Below are 22,621 nucleotides of genomic sequence, written 5' to 3'. Positions count from 1 at the left end.
GTTAAAGAAATGCTAAGCATACCTGTGTACAAGGAAGGGTCAAATCTGCTGAGCAATGTTTACACTAGCGTGGGTTTGTGTGGAGAGCCATGGGGCTTAGAAGTGGAAGAAATCCAAAACAAAAACATAAATAAAAGGAAATAGCCTGGGAAAGCCAATCAAGTATAAATGATTAATAAGCCCTGTTCCACTGACACTGGCCCATTCAAACCCCTCAATAATTTAGCTGGCAGGTGGAATGTATCATAGTCAGCCAATCATATAGGCTGCATCTGCAGCACATAGGTATAAAGTATGCATACACCCATCAATCTGATTTTTCTCATATACTCTGCACCATTGGAGTGCACACTTTGGAATTTTAACTGACAAAATGATAGGGGCTGCTGCTGCTTTGCTACATCTGTATGAGCTAGAGGCTGAGGTCAGTGATGATGATGATACTGACAATAGGCCCAAACTAAGGAGGAGAAGAATGTTCAGGCCCAGGGTAACCTTCCAGGGGCTACATGAGCTGGAGATAGTAGAGCGCTACAGAGTGGACAGGGACATACTACTGGAACTCACTGAGCTCTGCTGCCCTCACTTCAGACCCAGAGCCAACAGAAGGGAACCCATCCCAGTGAAAACAAAGTTATGTGTAGCCTTAAGAATACTAGCTACAGGTACTTTCCAAAGACCTACTGGGGACATCATGGGGGCCTCACAAGTATCTGAATCCAGGGTACTCGACCAGTTCCTGGATGTCATGTGAACACATGCCAGTGAGCACATTTATTTCCCCAACACCCCTGAAGAGAGGACCAGCAATATGGGTAGCACACATCCCAGAGGTACTGAGTGCCATAGACTGCACTCATGTGCACATCAAAGCACCACCCGGTGAGGAGGGTAGACTTTACATCAACCACAAGGGGTATCACTCCATCAACTGACAGGTTATGTGCAATGCCCAGGGCATTATCATCAATGTGTGTGCTGGCAGCTCTGCCAATTATCAAGACTCCCACATCTGGCATGCATCACAGTTGTACCAGGCATTTGCCGGGAGGATATCTCTCACGTCCATCTAATCGCGGATGCTGGTTATGCACTGGAAGCATGGATGATGACACCCATCATAAATGCACACACACCAACTGAAAAACACCATAATGAGGCACACCCACAAGCTAGAAACATTGTAGAGTATGTGTTTGGGCTGCTCAAGTCATGGTTCTGCTGCTTGACATATCTGGTGGAGCCCTGCAGTACTCTCCAGCCACATGTGTACGCATGTTCATAGTATGTGCCATGCTACACAATATGATCCTGCAGAAACAACTGTGGCAGGAACATCCCAGGGAAGGGAGACACAGCTCCCCACTATTCCCAAGGTCCCCACAGGCACAGGGGGACTTGGAAGAGGAACCTCCTGAGCCTGTCCCTGTAGGCAGATGTAGGCATGCCCAGTATACCCTGGCCTTGGCAAAGAGGCAATGCATAGCACATACACTGACAACCTAGAGACCCAGGGACTGACACCTCACTCCAACTCACATACACACAGCAAAATGGATGCCAGCCACATCACACTACCTATACCTTACCATGTATAGGCTGTGTACACTGTGTGCATCTGACAGAGTCAGCCCAGAAGCACTGTCCTCTCAACTGCTACATGCACAAGGTAAGTCACTCTTCTTAACAACAAATGAATAGGGTAGTAGACTGTGGTAGCATATGTATGGTGTTGCTGCATGTACGTAAGGAAATGGAGTGGGCTACCAGGATAGCAGTAGACAACAGACAGCTGTGTGGGAGAACAGAAACTCACTGCCAAATACTGGCTGCCCCAGAATATGCAGTAGGCCCCAAGCCACCAAAACCCACTGCACTATGTGAGGGACTTACAAAACAGTGGAGTCATAGGACAGATGCATGGATGTCAATGCTGGAATCCCATACATACCTCTTAACCTCTTAGAGCAAGACATTTGTACAAAGCCATAAAGAAATGTGGGCCAAAGGCCCAAAACTGGGAGAATTGTTAAATATTGCCCTTACAAATGTACACAGTTGATAGATTAACAGGTTTTGCAGTAGCATGAATTCTCTAAAAGGTAAGAAGTCTGACACTCAAATATCTGTCATTACTTTCTAACTTCAGTCTTAAATGATTTACCAGTAATTTTCCAGACTACCGCAATGTTATGAGAAATGAACCCAAAATGTGAGGCAAGCATCTGGACATTCTTTGAAAATCTTTACACTTGAGAGGTATGGTCCCCTACACCCCACATACACATATTCCCATAGAACTGCAGTAACAGTTATGTTTGTAAGGTAATAGCAGAAGGCCACACATTCTCAGGGCTCTCCCAATCAACTTGCTAACATGTTCCATTTACACAATATGCAGAGGTCAATGTGCAATCTGTGTGTGTAGTTAATAGTGTCAGGAAGTAGACAGCATTGATTGCTGGCTTTTGTGGCTCACTGGGCTAAGTACATTGCTGTGAGTGACAGGGTCCATGGTTCGAGACTGGCTGTGCCTACTATTTTGCATGTCAGCAACACCTATGGTAGGTGTTTTACAGGCTGTCCAGAAGTCAATATTTGCTACTGCAGGAAAGCTGGACAATGGAGGGAGAGGTGGCCACAGATATGGACAGTATACAGCTCTGAGTAACCTAGATGGTGCCTACTAGAACAGCCGGTTGTGACAAGTCAGTCAAGTGCCAGGATACAAAGGCTGCCATGTTACTGTGCCAGTACTCATAATAAGTCAGTGAGCACCATCCATACCCCAGGAATGTTGGGGGTTCTCAGAATGTCCACACATATGCCTCATATATCTATTCTATTTGTCATAACATTGCATTTGTCTGGCAAACTATTGATCAAGCAATACAGGTTGATGTGAAAACATCATTGGCAGATAGTTGAGATGCAGACTTCATACCCATAAGAAAATACAAGCTAATACAAAACCAGTCTACCAACTGTCTATGTTTGGAAGAGCAATATTAAGATGCTGTCCCCATGTCTGGTCTGTGTCTGACTATGATATATGGCCCTGTCAAGATGTCTGGCTGTAAGAGTTTGATAGGTATGGCCAACATGTAGCCTTAGAAAAACAGTGTAACACAAACTTTCTGAGGACCACAGCAGGTGTATGGGGAACAATGCTAGCCAACCTGTTAAACAGGTACAGTCAGAGGTGTGTACTCCATAACCCTGTGTATGATGTTATGACTTCTACCCCAGTCACACCATAGCTACAATTACATAAGAGCAGCAACTGTGGACAAAGCTTGCGGCTGGAGCAGAGCAGGACAAGGGCCACATATAAGGGAAAGGAGGAACCACTAGCCACACAAATGTAGAATATTCAGACCAGAACACTTTGTGCAGTAGCATGGGTTCCCTGCAGTGTATGGAGTCAGTAGACAAATGTCTGTTAGTGGTTCCTCACTTTAACCTCTACTGATCTGCCACTGACATACCAGGACATCACAGTGCTGTGCAAAATGTACCTCACATATTATGCAAAACTCTGCTCAGTCCAATACACTCTGTACCCACCCTGGATATGACTCAGTGAATAAGGATAGCACACAATCAGGGATCGCACAGCCAGTATATCAGTGAGGTGCTGGACTGTTTACAGAGGCTCATCAGCTAATTGGCTGAAACACACAAAATCCTAAACCAGAGGACAGGTAGGTCTGCACTGGAGTTGCACTCTTACAATTGATGGTCATACTGGGCATGCTCCTACACTTATCTATTTTCAGCCCATGTCTGAACCCCCATCTGACTACAGAACTGAAATGTACATATATCCCTTCTGCATACAGACAGCTATACACACCTTAACTCTCTATCCTCACTCCCATCAGACATGTTTACACCCATCTATCTGTATGTGGTACATATAAGATTTATCTGGATCTGTTGCCTGTGATACACATACAGACATATAGATAACGTATGAATATATCATTTACAGAGAGGATGAGACAAGGGGGAGAGAGACAGAGAGACAGAGAGAGACAGAGAGAGACACTGAAAGGCATAGATTGATGTCCTGCAACAGCCACATGTACACAAATTTTAACCAGTGGCAAGTTCAAATATTATGGTGAGGCCCATTGTGTAATTGTAGGTAGGGAGGGGTTGTAATCTCACATCTACCGTGTGTGTGTGTGTGTGTGTGTGTGTGTGTGTGTGTGTGTGTGTGTGTGTGTGTGTGTGTGTGTGTGTGTGTGGTATTACATGTACAGCAGAATACACACCCAACAGGCCTATGTCTGTGTAATGACCACCCATATTTTGGCCCTGTGACTACTGTCATCCACAACAGTGGTCTCACTGTCAGCAGCTAATGGTGTCATCCACTCCAACAGCACTGGCAGGCACTCTCTACATGTCTAAATCCCATGGCGCATGCATGTAGACAGATAGGTAGGATTCAATTTCCAACAATGCTAACTGAGTGTGTGTGTGTGTGTGTGTGTGTGTGTGTGTGTGTGTGTGTGTGTGTGTGTGTGTGTGTGTGTGTGTGTGTGTGTGTGTGTGTGTGTGTGTGCGTGTGTGTGTGTGTGTGTGTATATATAAGTATAGTCCCTTGTGACTTTGTGTGTTTCCTGCCTCTGTGTGTGCAATGCCAATACATTTAGAGGCCTGGTCCACCCTGTTAATCCCCCATTGCCCTACTTTACAGGGCCTGCTAATGTCATCCACCTTAGATACAGCATTGGACACTCTCCAGGTATATAAGTTCCATGACACATATAAGTATGTAGCACTATAGTACATACAGCGAGAAAGGTAGGGGCTCTAATCTCAAGACTGCCAAGTGTGTGTGTGTGTGTGTGTGTGTGTGTGTGTGTGTGTGTGTGTGTGTGTGTGTGTGTGTGTGTGAGTGTGTGCACGTGTGTGTGTGTGTGTGTGTGTGTGTGTGTGTGTGTGTGTGTGTGTGCGTGTGTGTGTGTGTATGTGTGTATGAAGCGTATCCCATGTGTGCTGGTTATACCACTTTGAGGCCTGCTCTACCCTGCTGACTACCCCCATTGCATTAATTTGCAGGGCTTGTTGATGTCATCAACCTTAGATATAGCACTGGACACTCTACAGGCATATAAGCTGTGATAAGTATATAGTACTAAATAGGTAGGGGTTATAATCTCAAGACCACAAACTGTGTGTGTGTGTGTGTGTGTGTGTGTGTGTGTGTGTGTGTGTGTGTGTGTGTGTGTGTGTGTGTGTGTGTGTATGTGCGTGTCTGTCCGTGTGTGTGCATGTGTGTGCGTGTGTGTGCGTGTGTGTGTGTGTGTGTGTGTGTGTGTGTGTGTGTGTGTGTGTGTGTGAAGCATATCCCCCTGTCTGTTTGTTGGTTATACCATTTTGAGGCCTGTTCTGCCCCACTGACTCCCCACATTGCATTAATTTATATGGCCTGGTGATGTCATTCACCTTAGATGCACTGTTTGATATTCACAAAACTAATAAGTTCATAGGTGTGTACTAGGCTAATGACCCTGGAACCTTTACAAGCCTAGCCCAAAAGATTACCCAGGCATCATGCCACCCGACCTTAGTTTCCAGTGTCTCTGTTGAGTAGAGCCACTGGAGTGATCCCTGGGGTGAATTTTCTATTTCCCATCCACTCATCAAGATTTCTCTTGAAGAGGGCAGGTGAGGTGCTCTGTATGCCATGTATGGGAAGTCTATTTCATAGCATGGGCAGTCTCTGGGTTATGAACCTGTCCCTCCAGCACGTTCTGTTGATTGTGGTAATGAGGTTGAGGTCTCCGGAGCATGTGGTACGGAGGTATTGGGATTTCTTTAGATGTAGCATTTCTAACAGAGCTGGGTCAGACATGGCTTTATAAGTCAAGCAGGGATCGCCCCTAAGTAGGCGATATAAGACAGAGAATAGTTGGAGTTTTTTGAGTCCATCCATATAAGACAAGTGTTTACGGCCTATGATCCTCTTTGTGAGGTACGTTTGTGGCCTTTCCAGTTGTTGCAGGTGTCTAGTGAGGTATATGCTAAATGGGGCATTGTACTCGATGATTGGTCTAATGAGGGAAGAGTAGAGGGATACAATGACCTCTTGCTTCCTGGATGCAAAACATTTAGTAATGAGATGTGCCACATAGAACAACTTTTTGACCACAGTGGCAATGTGGTGGTCAAAAGAGAAGTTGCTGTCAACCTGTGTTCTCAGATCTTCTATAATACCTTCTGTGTTCAGTGGACTACCATCAATGTGGTAGTTCATGGGAACTGGGTTTTTCACAAAGGGGATGACAACACATTTTTTGTCATTGAGCTTAAGGCCATGGCTCTGACACCAGTTGTTGGTCTCAGTGAGGCCTTTCTGTAGGATGTCAACATCACTTGGGGAATTAATAATGGCTCCCAACTTGCAATCGTCTGTGAACTTTGTCAGCCAGAGTCCCCTCGTGTTGGACTGGACTTCTGGGAAGTAGATACCAAACAGGAGAGGACCCAGGACCGATCCCTGTGGGACTCCACTCATGACAGGTCATCAGTCTGACTTGGAGTCAGTTACTTTCACACTGTAGGTTCTATCCAGGAGCCAGTTTGCAACCCACCTAGTGATATAGGGGTTGACACCTAGCTTAGTGAGTTTTTCTATGATTCTTGAGTGGGGAATGGTATCAAAGGCCTTGGCCAGATCAAGGTAGGCTGTATGAGCTACCTTGCCTTCCTCCACAACTCTACAGACTGACTCAATGAAGTCGACCAAGTTGAGCAGGCATGATCTACCCTTCACAAAACCAAACAGTGTGGGATCCAGAGTATGGAGATTCCTTATATCCTTGTTTATCATCATGTGTTCCATAACCTTGCATATCAGACTTGTCAGGCTAATGGGGTGATAGTTCCCAGGGTCTGTAGTCTCTCCACCTTTGTGGAGAGGGATGACTATAGCAGTGCACCAATCAGTAGGGAGAAAGCCTGAGGTGAGGCTGAGTTTCAACAGGGCACATAGGTGAGATGCCAGTTCACTCTGTAGTTCATGTAGAACACAGCCAGGAATATTGTCACGTCCCATAGATGCTGTATTCTTGGCCTTGGACAGTGCTGTTTTAACTTGTGCAGCAGTAATACTGGGTGCCTAGCAATCTACTGGTATTGTGCTTGGTCCTTTGGGGGGGGAGAGAGGGGAAATGTTGGCACTGAATCTGTTGGCCAGTATAGTGGCAATATCTGTTGGCTCAGTATAGTAGGTACCATTTTGCAGTAGCTCAGAGAAAATCTGTGTATTGCCATGGAGGTTCTTTACATAACTATAGAAGGCCTTGTGGTTGTCTTTACTATCTGCTACAATTCTGTTTTCATAGCTATCTTTAGAGGATTTGATGAGGGATCTCAACTTTTTGTTGAAGCTGATAAGGGAGTTTTTCTAGTCTAGGGACTTCATCTTATTCCACATCAGTTTCTTCCTTCTGTTGTAGAGTTTGTTTATGGTAGGGGACCACCAGATTGGCTTCCTTTTTTGGACGAGAGCATATTGGTTCTATTAGGTATGGCAAGATCCATGCATTTGTGTACGTGTTTGTACAGTGCATTGGTGTATGATTCGGCTGTCATGCAACTATTCTCCATTTGCATGGATGCTGTGAAGTTAGCCAGCCCTTTTCTTAGGAGCCCAAAGTTAGCTTTGGAGAAGTTTTTCATGGTGGTTACCTTTGTGGAGGGTGGGGGGTGCGGAGGGATGTGGATTTCCAAGGTGATTAGTTTGTGGTCGGATCTAACCAGGGAGGAGTTGACTATTGGTGTAGAGCAATGGTCGCCCATGTTAGTAATGACCAGGTCAAGGATGTTGCTACCTCTAGTGGGGGTAAGAATGAGCTGGTCCAGGGTATTGGAATTAATGAATTCTAGGAAACGTTTGGAAAGTGCATTGGTACATGAGTAGTTTTCCCAGTTAATAGAGGGGCAGTTGAAGTCGCCCAGTATGACTGTGTTAGTTTGGACTCTAATATTCTCCAGGGTGCTTAGAAATGTGGATTGAGTGTCTTGAGACAGGGTTGTGGACCTATAACAGGCTACGATATGAATGTCTGTCTTACCCAATGTTAGCTACATCCGAAGTATCCCTGGTGCATTATGTTGGGCTACCAGTCTGGAGGTGTGTGCATCCTTTACGAATATGGAAACACCACCACCTTTGTAGCTTCAGTCCATGTTCTGGAGCCGAAAGGTGTGGAATGAGTTATAGCCTGGTAGTGCAGGGGTGCTTTCTGCTGCCTTGAAACAGGTCTCTTTTACAGCACAAATGTCAGTATTCTCCATTTTAAGGAGTGTTTCGAGCGAGTGCATTTTGAGATTTACACATTTAGCGTTGAGCAGCATGACCCTCAGATTGCATTTGTTTGTAGCTGTTATGGTAGTAATTTGGTCTTTGGAACACCATCTAAAAAAAGGCACTATAGGGACGGCAAGAGCCTTGGCCAGTATCCAGAAGCCCAGGGGTGACAGATGCAGGCCATCTCTGGCAAAGCATCGAGGTCTGTCAATCATGTCATCCAGGCAGTCAGGTACTGGATCCCATCAGAATGACACCAGACACTTGGCCAATTGTTGAAAGCAATCATTTTCTGCTTGTAATGTGTTATCATTCTGGGTGATGGTAGGATGCTGCTCAGGGCTAGGTCATACCCACCTGGGCTACATAATCTGAGAGCTCCTCCACGTCTCTTTTCATGTAGTCCAGGGAGGTACGTCTCAGGTCATTCACACCCACATGTACAATGAGAGTCATATTTGTACCTGTTGTTCAGGGATCTGAGTACATGCATTATATGGAAGATCCTACCACCTGACAGGCAGTTGACTGTTACTTTCTCCTTATTTAACCTAGTGAGTGGGACATCAGTGTGCGTCACTATCGAGTCACTTATGACTAGTGTGCTGGGCATGCTGTTTTGCCTTAGGGGCTTTGGTTGAGTGGCACACTGTTTAGGACAGTTATATGTCTCGTAATTAGTGTTGTGTTGCGGTGGTCGAGTGGATTTTTGCCTTGGAGGTCTCTGCTGTTTGGGTAGATCTTTATTGAGAGCCTCCATGAAGGTGGGTGTGTGGTTTGTGTTTTTATGTGAAGGCAGTGCTGGTGTGTGTTTTGGAGAGCTATGTGTTCCATGTGGTGTGGTGCAAGTGTTGACCTTTTCCTCTTGACCACTTCTTCTGGTCTTGGCTGGAGAGTGCATGGCTTCCAATTTGGATATATAAGTGCATCTCTCACAAGTTTGAGTGTTGGGAGGTAAGAGGAGAGGGTTGTCAGTGTACATGAGGCAGTTGCTACATTGCTTTAGGATGCCCAAGTTCACCAGGTTAACAGCAGAAAGCACAGGGAACTGATGTTTCGACATGCCTGGAGGGGTGGGCATTAATAATAAGTACTGGAGCTGCTTCCTTGTAGAATGTTTAGTGCTGGTAGCACTTTTGTGTGCTACTATAATTGCTACAAGAAGTCTGGTATTGTAAAGTGCTAGACTAATAAGCTAGTAAAAGTGCAGGAGAGGAGAGAACTAGCAGATCTAAGGGAAAAATTGAAGAGCAAACTTTGGCACCTATCAGAAGCTTAAAAACAGTCCTTGATACAGCAAATCTGTACCTGGACTAGGCTAGTTACAGGAAAGGTGGGAAACAAGTGCAACATGGGCTTTTAAACCAGAAAATTGAAAGAGATGGAAAAACTGCCCAAACGGCCAATAAACTACAAATTCTGGGCCAGAAACCACTTCTCTTGTAGTATATAGTCTACCTAGTGCTTCCCACTCCCACTGATAAGCTAGAAGGCTTCCATCCAACACAGAAAGGCTTGGGAGGCTCAGAAGTTTACATACAGTCCTGGATACAGCAAATCTGTATCTGGACTAGACTAGTTACAGGAAAGGCGGGAAAAGTGCAAAGGTGGGATTTTAGACCAGAAAGTTGAAGGATATGGAAAAAACTGCACAAACAGCCAATAAACTACAATTTCTGGGCCAGAAACTTGTGGTAAATAGGCTACCTAGTGCTTACGTCTCCCACTGACAAGCTAGAAGGCTTCCCTCCGATACAGAAAGGCTTGGAGGGCTCAGAAGCTTACATACAGTCTTGGATACAGCAAATCTGTATCTGGACTAGACTAGTTAGAGGAAAGGTGGGAAACAAGTGCAAATGTGGGCTTTTAAGCAAGAAAGTTGAAGGAGATGGAAAAAGTGCTCAAACAGCCAATAAACTATTATTTCCGGGCCAGAAACCACTCTTCTTGTGGTAGATAGGCTACCTAGTACTTACCACTCCCACAGATAAGCTGGAATGCTTCCCTCAATACAGAAAGGCTTGGGGGGGGGGGTCAGAAACTTAAATACAGTCCTGGATACAGCAAAACTGTATCTGGACAATATTAGCTACAGGAAAGGTGGTAAACAAGTGTAAACACAGGCTCTTAGACCAGAAAGTTGAAAGAAATGGAAAGAAATCCCCAAACGGCCAATAAACTACATTTTTGGGGGCAGAAACTGCTCATGTTGTGGTAGATAGACTACCTAGTGCTTATCACTACCACTGACAAGTTAGAAGGCTTCCTCCCTGACATACAGAGGCTTGGGGGGCTCAGAAACTTACAAACAATCTTGGGTACAGCAAATCTGTATCTGGACCAGACTAGTTATGGGAAAGGTGGGAAACAAACGTGAATGTGGGCTTTTAAACCAGAAAGTTGAAAAAAGATGGAAAAACTGGCCAAATGGCCAATAAACTACAATTTCTGGGCCAGAAACCACTCTTGTGGTAGAGAGGTTACCTAGTGCTTACCACTCCCACTGATAAGCTAGAAGGCTTCCCTCCAACACAGAAATGCTTGGGTGGCTCAGAAGCTTACAAACAGTCCTGGATATAGCAAATCTGTAGCTGGACTAGACTAGTTACAGGAAAGGCAGGAAACAAGCTTAGAATTTTATTTTGTTACAGAAAAGCAGCCAAAACAGCACTAAAAACAATTCAAGTGCAGTGCAAGCTAGCACACTTGAGTGTGTAGCAATATTAAAGCAATTTATTCAAACTTTATTCTGAACTGAATTCAATTATTGTTTAATTCAACCCTGAACAGTTATAAAATGCCAAAAAATATACTTATCAGCCGAGAAGCATACTCAGTCATAACACAAAGTAAAGTGGAAAGGTAGGAAGGAGAAACAGAAGATAATTCATGGTTAAGGGTCTAAGTGGGTTGGCCTACTCAAATGTTCTCTCTGTATTAGGTCGAAACCTGTCACTCTATCAGTATCTATGTTTGTAAGAGCAATATGTGAAAACTTACCCTATTTATGGGCCTGTACTCCCCATTATTGAAGGCTTTGCCCACATGCACTGTTCTAAGAGATTGAGAGGTATACCCCAGGCATATAGATTCTGTGGCATATGCAATAAGGGCATAGCACTATAGTAAATGCAACTAGATAGGTAGGGGTTCTATTCTCAATATTGTCAACTATGTGTATGCATATCCCCTGTAGCAGCATGGCTGTCTTGCCTGTGTGTGTGTGCAATGCTTATACCATTTTGTGTGCCTGTGCCACCCTGTTAACTCCACCATCACCAACCTATTCATGGCCTACAGAGGTCATGCACCTTAAATGCAGAGTTACACATTTTCAAACACAATAGCACTGTGGCACATGCAATACATACAGCAGACTATAGTGTGCATAACTAGATAGATAGGTGTTGCAATTCCAAAAGTTGCAGTTGTTTCTGCATGAGTGTGGAATGCATGTCCTCTTGCAGCAGTGTGTATGTGACATGGTTATACCATTTTAAGTGCCTGTTAACCCCCCAGTTGCAATCCTGACAGCACCTGCAGATGTCAACCACCTGAATAGTAGTGGCAGACACTGCAAAACTGTATAAGCTCCATGGTTCATGCACTATGTATATTGTACTATCTTATGTATAATTGGCCAGGTAGGTGTTTCACTATCAACAGGGGCAGTTCATGAGTGGGTGTGTCTGTGTGAGTATGTATGTATGTATATCCCCTTGTAGCAGTATGCCTGTGTTAGGGCCACAAATATACCTCTTGATCCCTTAGAGAAAGACATCTGGAGAAAGCCATACAGAAAAGTGGGACAAAGCCCAAATATTACGGTCAATCTTTAAATATTGCTCTGACAAACATACAAAGTAGATAGCATAACAGTTTGGGCATTTGCATGCATTGTGTGAAGGGTATGAAGTCTGACAGGAAAATATCTGTCATTGTTGAGTAATGTCAGTCTTTAATGATTTTACACTACTTTGCCAGAAAACCACAATATTATGCCAAACAGAACAAAAATATGTGGCAAACATCAGAACATTCTGAAGACATCTGTAACGGTGAGAGGTATGGCCACCACCTGTCCCACCCTGCAGGTAGCAGTCCATGTTTACCCAGGTGTGATCTGTGCCAACAACTCAAACAACACAGAAGTCTCCAGTGTATAGGACAACAAACATTTTCTAAGGTCGTCTACCACTTGCATAAAGCAGTTATTTTGCATCAGAGGCACCTTACTAGTATGAGAAATAGTAAAACCTATGGTAATATGACACAAAGAAGCTATCGTATTGGCAAATCAAGGGAAGTCCTATCTGTTGCACTTGCTGTGGGTTATGGTATGTCCTGCCAAGTGTCACCATACTACAAGATGTGTCCCACATGACACATTTGATAAGGGATCAACCCTACTCTGTGTTGCCTATGTGTGTGCAATATGTAGACATATGTACACCCTGTGAGTAGCTGCCGCCCCCAATGACCCACATGTATGAAGGCATGAATGCAAACTGCCACCTCCCGCATATGTAGGTGCTGTGTAAAGCTGTGGCAACTGTAAGTAGTGTGCTGTTTGTCATTGACCCACAAACTGATGTTAACACACTGCAATGGGGTCATACAGTGGGTATGGAATGGTGCCCAGGTCCTAGCCTCCAGCTGAATGCAGAAAACAGTACCATCATACCATATGTTGAGGACATGGAGCCACTATTTCCTACATCAATGGCAACCCCATAAACACACAAACTGCATTGCCAGACCTGGCTACTCAGATTGATAACACTGTTTTATTCAGCCATCAAGTACTGGCAGTGGTCAGAAAAGGCTTGGATGTGGTGTGCCACATAGGTAAAGGGACTGGATCCAGACATAAGGTGGACATTACCTCTGTATAGTCCTCAGTCAGTACAACAATACATTATCAGCATGTGCACCAAATGGAAAGGCTATGTTAACACCCACAAAGGTTATCCATGGCTTTCAACACCTGTTCCAAGCAGACAGCCTTGAATCAGTACTGCCCCACTCGGTATCGGACAGGTTGTCCACAGGTGGGCTGTAGCATGCCTAGATGGCAATGTTGTGCTTAGCCCTTCAACAGCTGCCCCATAGATGTCACTATACCTCTGTGCACATTACTGGCACAACAGGCCTGAATCACATATGAAACAGCAAAAAAAAAAATAAAAAAAAAAAAAAACAGCTGGAGAGACCGGTTTGTCTCCCACAGGTTGCCCTGTCTCAGGAATGTACTCCCCAAACATGTCAAACAGTGCTCCATGCAGACCCTCATCATCTGCATCAAGGTTGAGTGGATGGGAAAAAAAAACATTGTCCCAGGGGTCCAAATAGTGTCCAGCAATGCCAGAGGCAACAGGTGCTGATCGATGATTTTGTTGGGGATAAAGTAATAGCTAGGCTTGTAAGGGACCCAGAGCTAGTACTCTAGTAACCTCCTGTGGACCTATGAACCTGTGACCCTATGAAACCTCCAGGTGACTTGTATCAAGAGTAGCATGCTGTGTTAAGGGGTATGCATGCAAGGTTATGCTGTCTGCCCCAATTGTCCCTCACACACTGTTCCACGCATATGCACCTAGGTAAACATGAATATATACAGCTGTACCTTGGAGATGAAAAGGTCTCTGCATTGCCACTCTGCCATCCTGAGCTCCGATAATGGCAGCAGCTCACCACGCCATAGACACACAGACACCTGGAATGGAAACAGAATAAGGTCTGTGAGAGAACAGTCAGTCAGCAGTACTAACAGCAATAAAGCATCATGGCACAAAGGTACATACACTTTGATGTCTACACATGACAATTGCCAGCAGACATCACATTACAGGGCATAACACTACTACACTACAAGCTGCCATTACCTGTACTATATTTACCCTGTGCATGAGACACATATTAGCATGCCCCTGCATCGGGTCTATATTAGATCCCCGACCACTTAAAGAAGCGAACGGTGATTAATAAACCCTATGTAAGCAAAAGCTTACAATCTCAAACTATCAGAACAGCGATTTTTTTCCTAGGGATACTACCCAAATTGCTGACATTCACAATATGTGTGTATTACAAAACCCCACCCACAAATGCAGATTGACCTGGCATATGCATACAGGTATACAGAGGCTGCCACTATGAATGCTACAGTATTAACATGATGAATATTGGAGGCTTAGCTGGATGGTCTTCGGCTGTGGAATCTGTGCCACCCACCTCCACGACATATGTACTGTTAGTTTCCTGTGAGCTTGTGGCTGAATCCAGGTTTGCCAGGAACTTCTCTGTAGCTGAGAGTGGTGGTTGTGTAGCAGGCCCTCCCCCTGTGTCAGGATGGTCCCTGGCCACAGCTGCAGCCCTTTTCCATGAATGGTGTATGAGATCAGTAACACGGTGTCGGACCTGTTTGTAGTTCCTGTCCTGGTGGCCCACATCATTCACTGTTCCTCCAGGTCTGCCCACAGTGCAGTACATTGTTGGCGGTTATGATGACCTATATATAGGGCATCAATAATTGCAGTGGTCTCAGCTTCTGAGAAGGGTAGGTTGCGATGTCTGTACATCCCAATTGAAAGACATGAACAGAGGAACACATCACAGTACTGCATACATTGTTCACCATTATGTACAGACCCTGCACATCCACTTTTGCCAACACTATCCACCACTCACCCCCATATTATACCCCTGCCATCTACCAGCACAGTATGTCTGTCGGTATCAGCAACATAGTGGCAATACAGCATGCATTGCCCCCCTGATCCTGATGTTTCATGCTACTTGCTGCGTGCACTATGAGGTGTTGCAATGCATGTACCTGTTGCACCTATTACTGCTTGTTCATAGCCTGTCTACATGGTCTGCTGTGGTGTCAGCCTCCTATTGTATTAGTAATCACCTGGTCTGTAGGCCCACCCCTCAGGTCTCCTCCTGGGGGGGTATACACAACCTCACAGCCACAACCTCTCATTAAGGACAGGCACCGATATTCACACATACACACAAGTGCTATATGTGCATTTGTATAGATGCATATAGTCAGATATACCCGACAGGCCTACATCATCCTCTGCTAGGACTTGTACACCAGTCTGGTTCTGGTGGACATCTGCAATACATACTGTCCATAACAGGGATGACATACCGCTGTCTGAGTCCAAGTAGGGGCAGGTGCCCATTTTGGGGCAATTTCTCCTTAGCTTACTGTATACTCTGTCACTCTTTTTATATTAGGATGACCACACACAGGCTGCGGGATAGGATGAGAGAGCACATGTATGATATCTCTAGGAAAGCTGAAACCATTGCTCTATCCAAACATGTTATGATGTTAGGCTCCTTACATGCCTTTAAGTTTATGGTCATAGAAGTTGTTAAAGTGGGCAATGGGGGGGATCTAAAAGGAACAAGGTAGAGAGTAAAGAACTTGACTGGATAATAAGGATGAGGGCAAATATGGGGAAGGGTCTAAATGATAAGATCTCCATTAGACCAACCCTGGTTAATAGACCTTTAGCTAGGTATGATATTCTGTTATAGGTTCATAGGTTCATAGGTTGGTACTAGGCTATCAGCCCTAGGGCCTATACAAGCCAAGCCATAACAATTCCCTGGCTATTTCTTCCCACACAATTTACTTCCCTGAACCCCTGTCTAACAGGGTGACTGACGTGATCCCCGGGATGAATTTCCTTTCTCCCATCCAATCGTCAAGGTTCCTTTTGAAGAGGGCCAAAGAAGCACTCTGCTTGACATGTATGGGCAATCTATTCCAGAGTCTGGGGAGTCTCTGGGTCAGGAACCTATCCCTCCAGCATGTTTTGTTTATTGTGATGACAAGGTTTAGATCCCTGGAGCGTGTGGCTTATATTCATTTATACCTATGTTAGTGTTCTTAATGGTATTGAAGTACTGTTTTTTAATATGTTCTATGCCTTTAAACAATTTTTAATTAGTTCTGATCTATGATTGGCTGGGGTCTATATCATATTGTCGTATGTTCAAAATATTGAATGGCTACAATGTCGAAAATGCCGTTCAGTGAAAAGTTTTTTGTGACATCGCCATACAGTGAGGATCAGAAAATTTGCCCTTTCCCCACTGTAGTGCGATCTTGGAGTTGGTATATATAATTAGCAGGGGGTGTGGGGAGCACAGCCCCCCACAAGAACAGTTTCGATGAGCGGCATTTTTGATATTGTAGCCAATCGATATTTTGAACATATGATAATATGATATAGACGCGATTGGCTGTTATTTATTTAAAAGTATTACAGTTATGCATTTTGCTTGTCTGATGAAGTGGCTTTGGCTGCGAAAGCGCTCACCTACTTGTTTTGGAATAAATACTTTTGAATTTTAGCATAATGATTTAGTTTAAGGGTAAAATTCAGCAATAGATGAAGCTTGGTTTCATAGAACGGATAGATATAAACCCTATTTCAGAAATACTACTAATAGGTTCATAGGTTCATAGGTTCATAGGTTCTTACTAGGCTATCTGCCCTAGGGCATTTATAAGCCTAGCCAGAATGTGTTTGGCTTTCGCCACCCATTTTAAATTTATTTTGCTATGCCCTTTTTCGAGGTTAGTATACTGTGCCTCTATCTAACAGTGACACAGAAGTGATACCCAGGGTAAACCTATGATCTCCCATCCACTCATCAAGATTCCTCTTGAAGAGAGTCAATGAGGGACTCTGCCTAACCTGGACTGGGATTTTATTCCAGAGTGAAGGGAGCCTCTGGGTTATGAATCTGTCCCTCCAGCATGTCCTATTTATTTCATAAAAAATTATTTTTATATAATGAGTCACTAGTTGCTACAAATGATACTTTCAGAATTGTTTTTCAGTATTCTAGTGATATTAATGATTTCTGTGACATCATAAGGAACAATTGGAGCCAGAACTGATGAATATAGTTGGTAATGTACCCTCATTTTCATTTAGGAACAATAAATCTATTAAACAACATCTCTGTCATAGAAATGGTCCTAATGCAAAGTTATATGAATCTAATAGGATAGGGACTTTTCCTTGCAGGAATACAGCATGTAAACACATTTATACTAGTTCTTCGTACATGCACCCATGGATGAATTTTACCCTTAAACTAAATCATTATGCTGATTGCAAAACAGCTAATTAATTTCAGACGCAAATAAGAATAAACATCTATAGTAATACATTTACCTACTTCTTAAATAATATATAATAAAATGAATTTTTTAAAAAGATTTTTATGAACCCTTTTTTATTTTTAAAGTTGTTATGATGCAATATGTTACTACATTTATGATGTATTTTGTATTTTTCTTATAAGGTTTTTAACTTAATTATGCTAAATTGTCAGATGACTGCTAAATTAATATTTAAAGATGGATTAATTTTGAGATAATTTGACTGATGAAGCGTCCTTGTTGTCATGAAAGCGCTTACTTTGTCTTATTTTTTGTATATTAAATAATGTTTCTAGCCCTGTAGGCTCAGTGCATTTATTTGTTTATTTGGCTTCTATTTTTATTGCACTGTTCCGTACTCTCGTCTTTTATTTTTGTTTGTTGTTTGAAGTGTGCCTTAATACTTGGAACGTAGGTGTAGACAATTTTTAACCCCTAGTGGATGGGAATATGTGTGATCTGTACAGACCATATCAGGATGCTGGGATGCCTACCTGACCCATATACATTTGCAGATGGTATATTTGAAGTCTACATCTACTACTGTGTCATACTTGACTGCATCAGCATACCTACGTTCAGGAATGCATATAGCTGAAATGCAAAGGTTAACACCAGACAATCCTGATGGAAAAACACTATAATACCATACACATTACTATTCAAGGTTCACATGTTAGTGCATAACATATATCAAATTGCAATCTATCTTTTAGTACAGTTCCACATCTACACTTTAACATAACAGTTCTTTGGCAGCCAAACTTCAGTCACTTCTTGGTTTTATACCCATATTTGCTTTGCAACAACTGTAAAATTAGATTTCTTCAACAACAGACCAAAATACACACAACAATTGGCAGAAGACAGCTTGACTGAGAATGACATGACACAGTCATTGGTATACATTTGACAAACTTTTTGTACTCCAGTTTAAATAATGCATGCACTAAAGATGTGCTGTTATTACAGACCCTATGCAATACTAACAGTTTTACCTTCACAAGTCTGACTGCAGTTGTACTGTATTTCCTGTAGATCATGAATGGATGTCATTTATTCCCTTCACATTTAGAATGTCAGTGCACTTTATTACCAGATCATTAGTATTAATACCATATACACATGTTATTCCTACACATTATTAATATGTTATTGCAGTACAGTCAGAACAGAATATACCTACTGGCAGTTACTACTGTACTCTTTCTTATTTATATTACTATATATTGCAAAATATATCTATACCCACCACACTCTCAGTGCATCCTTATTAAGCGCCCTGAGTGGGCCTCCAATTTGTGAGCCCTCTCCTCTGCAGCTGTGAGGGGAAACACATCATTATGCATACCTATCAGATATTATACTACAATTTGATAAATCAGCAGTTGCTATACTTACAAACTTCTGGAGCATTCCGGTCCCTAGCATCTTGGATACACTGGGCTAAGAGCCCCCCTTCCTTCACTTCAGGTCATCATGATGATACACCTGCTCACCAGTGCGGGGGATTCCAGTAGCATTGGTGAGGCCATGTGCCAGATGGTCCCAGGCCTTGGACTTATATTCAGAGCCCTGGTACTGCCCCTGCAGCAGTCTGTTGCCATGGTCTTTGACAAGGAGCCCAACCATGACTCTGGACTCCAACATGCCCAGTGCTGTGCCCAAAAGCGTTCTCCCTCTCTGACTCCAGCCATAGCTCCTGCAGTGATAAAACTCCAACAAGTTCTGTATTCCCACCTGTGCAGCTTAAATAAAGCTATTTTCTCATGCTTTGCTGCCATTGGACCATTTTTAAAAGTGCTAAGCAATGCTTAGTGGTGCACAAACCTGCTTAGCTGAGTTGAGGACAGCTTAAACTGGAAGTGCTAAGCACTGCCCAAACTAGATAAGCAGAGCCGTGCATTGCTAACTACTGCTAAAACAGGTCCTGTTTAAGTATTGCTTAGCTTGGCTTAGCAGTGCTTGGCAAAATGTAGCTAAGGGCAAACAAAATTTTTACATAATAAAAATATGTATTGACATTAATTACTCATTACTGACACTTTATTATTATGTGAATGCATTTTACTTTATATGACCTCACCCTATGTACTTCAATTACTTTACCTTGGGGTGTGACTGCACTATTTTGAACACGTGTGTATAACTGGAGGTTTTCTCCAAATATCTCCACTGACACTTGGATTCTGGATCAGCTGCACTAACCTGATTAACAAATATTAATAACTACATCAGTAAAAAAATGTATATAGAAATGCTTTCTGATGTAAAAGATGAATAGCCTGTCTGCATACTCGAACGGTGCACCTATGGCACACAAAGCTATAACTCTAACCATTCAGCTACCTTGGCTGTGAGGATTTCAGCTATACATTTTTATATAGCTTTTTGTTACATTTAAGCACTGCTGAGCACCGCACCGATCAAACCCACTCAGCTATGCTTAAACTTGACATTTTGTATAACAATTAAAAGCATCCGGTTTCTATTTTTAAATGTCTGGCATATGTTTATTGCTAAGCACTGCACTGCTCAGCACAATTACACAAATAAAAAAAAAAATAAAAAAAAAAATTAAAATAAAAAAAATAAATGTCAAAATCACATTTTTGCATTTAATTTCAGTGCTGTACGGCACTCTGACAGTACTGGGGGTGTGTTACGGACACTGTAACACACACCCTGTCTGACATAAATGTTAATAATTATAAATAAGTGTCTGAGGACACTTTCTTTGATCTTTTAGTGTGGTACGGCACTTTGACAGTGCAGGTGGTGTGTTACACATCTCCAAGCACTGTAACACACCCCCTAGCACTAATTCAGTAACTGTGTACACGGCTCCCCCTAAGTAGCGCACCTTCATTAATATGCAAGGTGCACTGCTGAGGGGGAGCTGCAGACATGGACACCGTTCACTCTGTGTAGGACTTGCACTATTATTAAACAGAGTTTGTTAAATCTGTGAGAACATTTTTTAACTAATAGCACCATGATTCATGAAGTGCTGCTGTAAAACACAAATCCAAACTGACTGATGGCTGCCAAAGTTTCACCAGATGAAATCTGCTGATGACATTGTTAGTTTTCAGTGTTCCTAGATGTTCATGTCATAAACATGCCATATATTGTAGTCTACAGAATGTATGGTCTCACCATTATTGTACAAATCTGATTCAAAGAAATGACTTTAACCCTATTATTAGAAACAGAGTTCTGTGAGGACATAGCCTTGGTTCATAAAGTGAGCAACCAAGATGTCTAAAAGGCTGGCCCACAGGTATTCAGAAACGCCAAATTTATCAGCATGTTTTTGAGCTGGCACACCATTATTTGTATTTTTTTTTTGTCAAATTTCAATGTTTTTATGTTAGAGTTTTCTAGCTGAGGCCCAAGGCATAGACCATGACACTGCCACTGTGCATGTCTGTTCTCAAAGGGTGCCCCATTAAGTTTATGAAGATGCCATTTTAGAGGAACGGTTATATTTTTACTTTTGTTTATGAATCAGACTCATAATAAGGGTGGATTGAAAATATTTATTTATTTATTTATTTTATTTTACATTTGTTTACCGGGAAAGTCCGACTGGACTAGGTCCATTTACAGCGGGGGCCCGGGGAGAAAAGCTCCAGAATTATAACAATAATACATGCTTTATACAGAATTATAACAATAATACATGTTTTAAACAGAATTATAAGAACAAGCTAGCAGTGAAGAACACCAATAGATCTTTACATGTGGGAATTTATAGACAGATAAGACATAACAGATATTTACATGTAGGAATTTTTAGACAGCCAAGACATATTAAAAAAACATTATTCACATTTTCAGGCTAGAAATATGAATACACGTGAATATATGTCAGCAGTGATCATGGTTGATGAGCTATTGACTAGCGATGTTAGTACTGTAGAGCATTACAGTGAAGTAATTAGAAGACATCATTTTCAATGGAGGGTGAGAGGTAGGAAGCATTTATTTTTATGTAATGCATGGACATAACCAGGTATTCAATAGGTGTGCTTTTAGGGTGTTTTTGAAGTGTGAGGTAGAGGAGCTTGCTGTTATTGAAGGGGGGAGGGTATTCCAGTTTTTAGCAACTGTGTGGGAGAATAGTCCTTTTCCTGTGGTATTATTAGCTCTGGAGATACTAAAGAGTCATTTGTCAGTAGAGCGGAGGGGGCAATTTGCTATGTATTGAGTTAGTAGTTGCCCTAGTGATGGGGTTTTATCAGGATATTTTAGAATGTTGTAAGTAATGACTAGCTGGTGGAAATTGAGAAGTTGTGGAAATTCTAACCATTGTAGGTCCCTAAGAGCTATACAGTGGTGTGTTCTGAAGGAGGGATTGTTAGCAAACTTGGCAATCTTATTATAGCATGAGTCAAATTTATCCAGGTCTATTTTTCTGATATGGGTAAGAATAGGTGCTGCATACATTAGTGTGGGCAATAGGTGAGTTTGTGCTAGAGTGATTCTAGCTTGATCTGAGAGGAAGTTTTTGAGCCTATAGTTTACACCCATTTTTTATGAACCTTTTTGATAGTTTGGGATATATGGACATCGAAGTGAAGGTTTTTGTCAATTTCGATGTCCAGGAGTTTAGTGTGGGTTGAAGGTGAAATGGTGGTACCATTTCTACAAGTGATAGTAAAGGAAAGAGGAGTAGTTTTTGATTTGTTGGGGGTAAATATCATTTAGTCTTGTTGGGGTTCAGGATGAGTTGGATGCCAGTAATCCATTTTTCCACAGAGCTAAAGGATTCATGGGTGAGTTGTTGAAGGGAGGGGAGGGAAGGGGCTGAGAAGATTAGAGTGGAATCATCTGCATACTGTATAAGTGAGGCCTGCTTGGTTGTGGTATGTAAGTTGTTGGTGAAAATAGAAAAGAGAAGTGGGCCTAGTATTGAGCCTTGTGGTACACCTATGGAAGTTGGAAGTTGAGGGGAAAGAATTCCTTGCCATTGGACAGACTGCTGCCTGTCAGATAGATATTATGCCTGAAACATTATAAAAAAACATCAGAGTTATGAGTCTGTAAAATATTTTGCAGACAGTCACATAACTGTGTGGTAATTGCCA

Source organism: Protopterus annectens, chromosome 2.part2, assembly GCF_019279795.1.
Source record: "Protopterus annectens isolate FY-2018-M chromosome 2.part2, PAN1.0, whole genome shotgun sequence".
Lineage (NCBI taxonomy): Eukaryota > Metazoa > Chordata > Ceratodontiformes > Protopteridae > Protopterus > Protopterus annectens.
Note: the sequence above shows the minus strand (reverse complement) of the source record.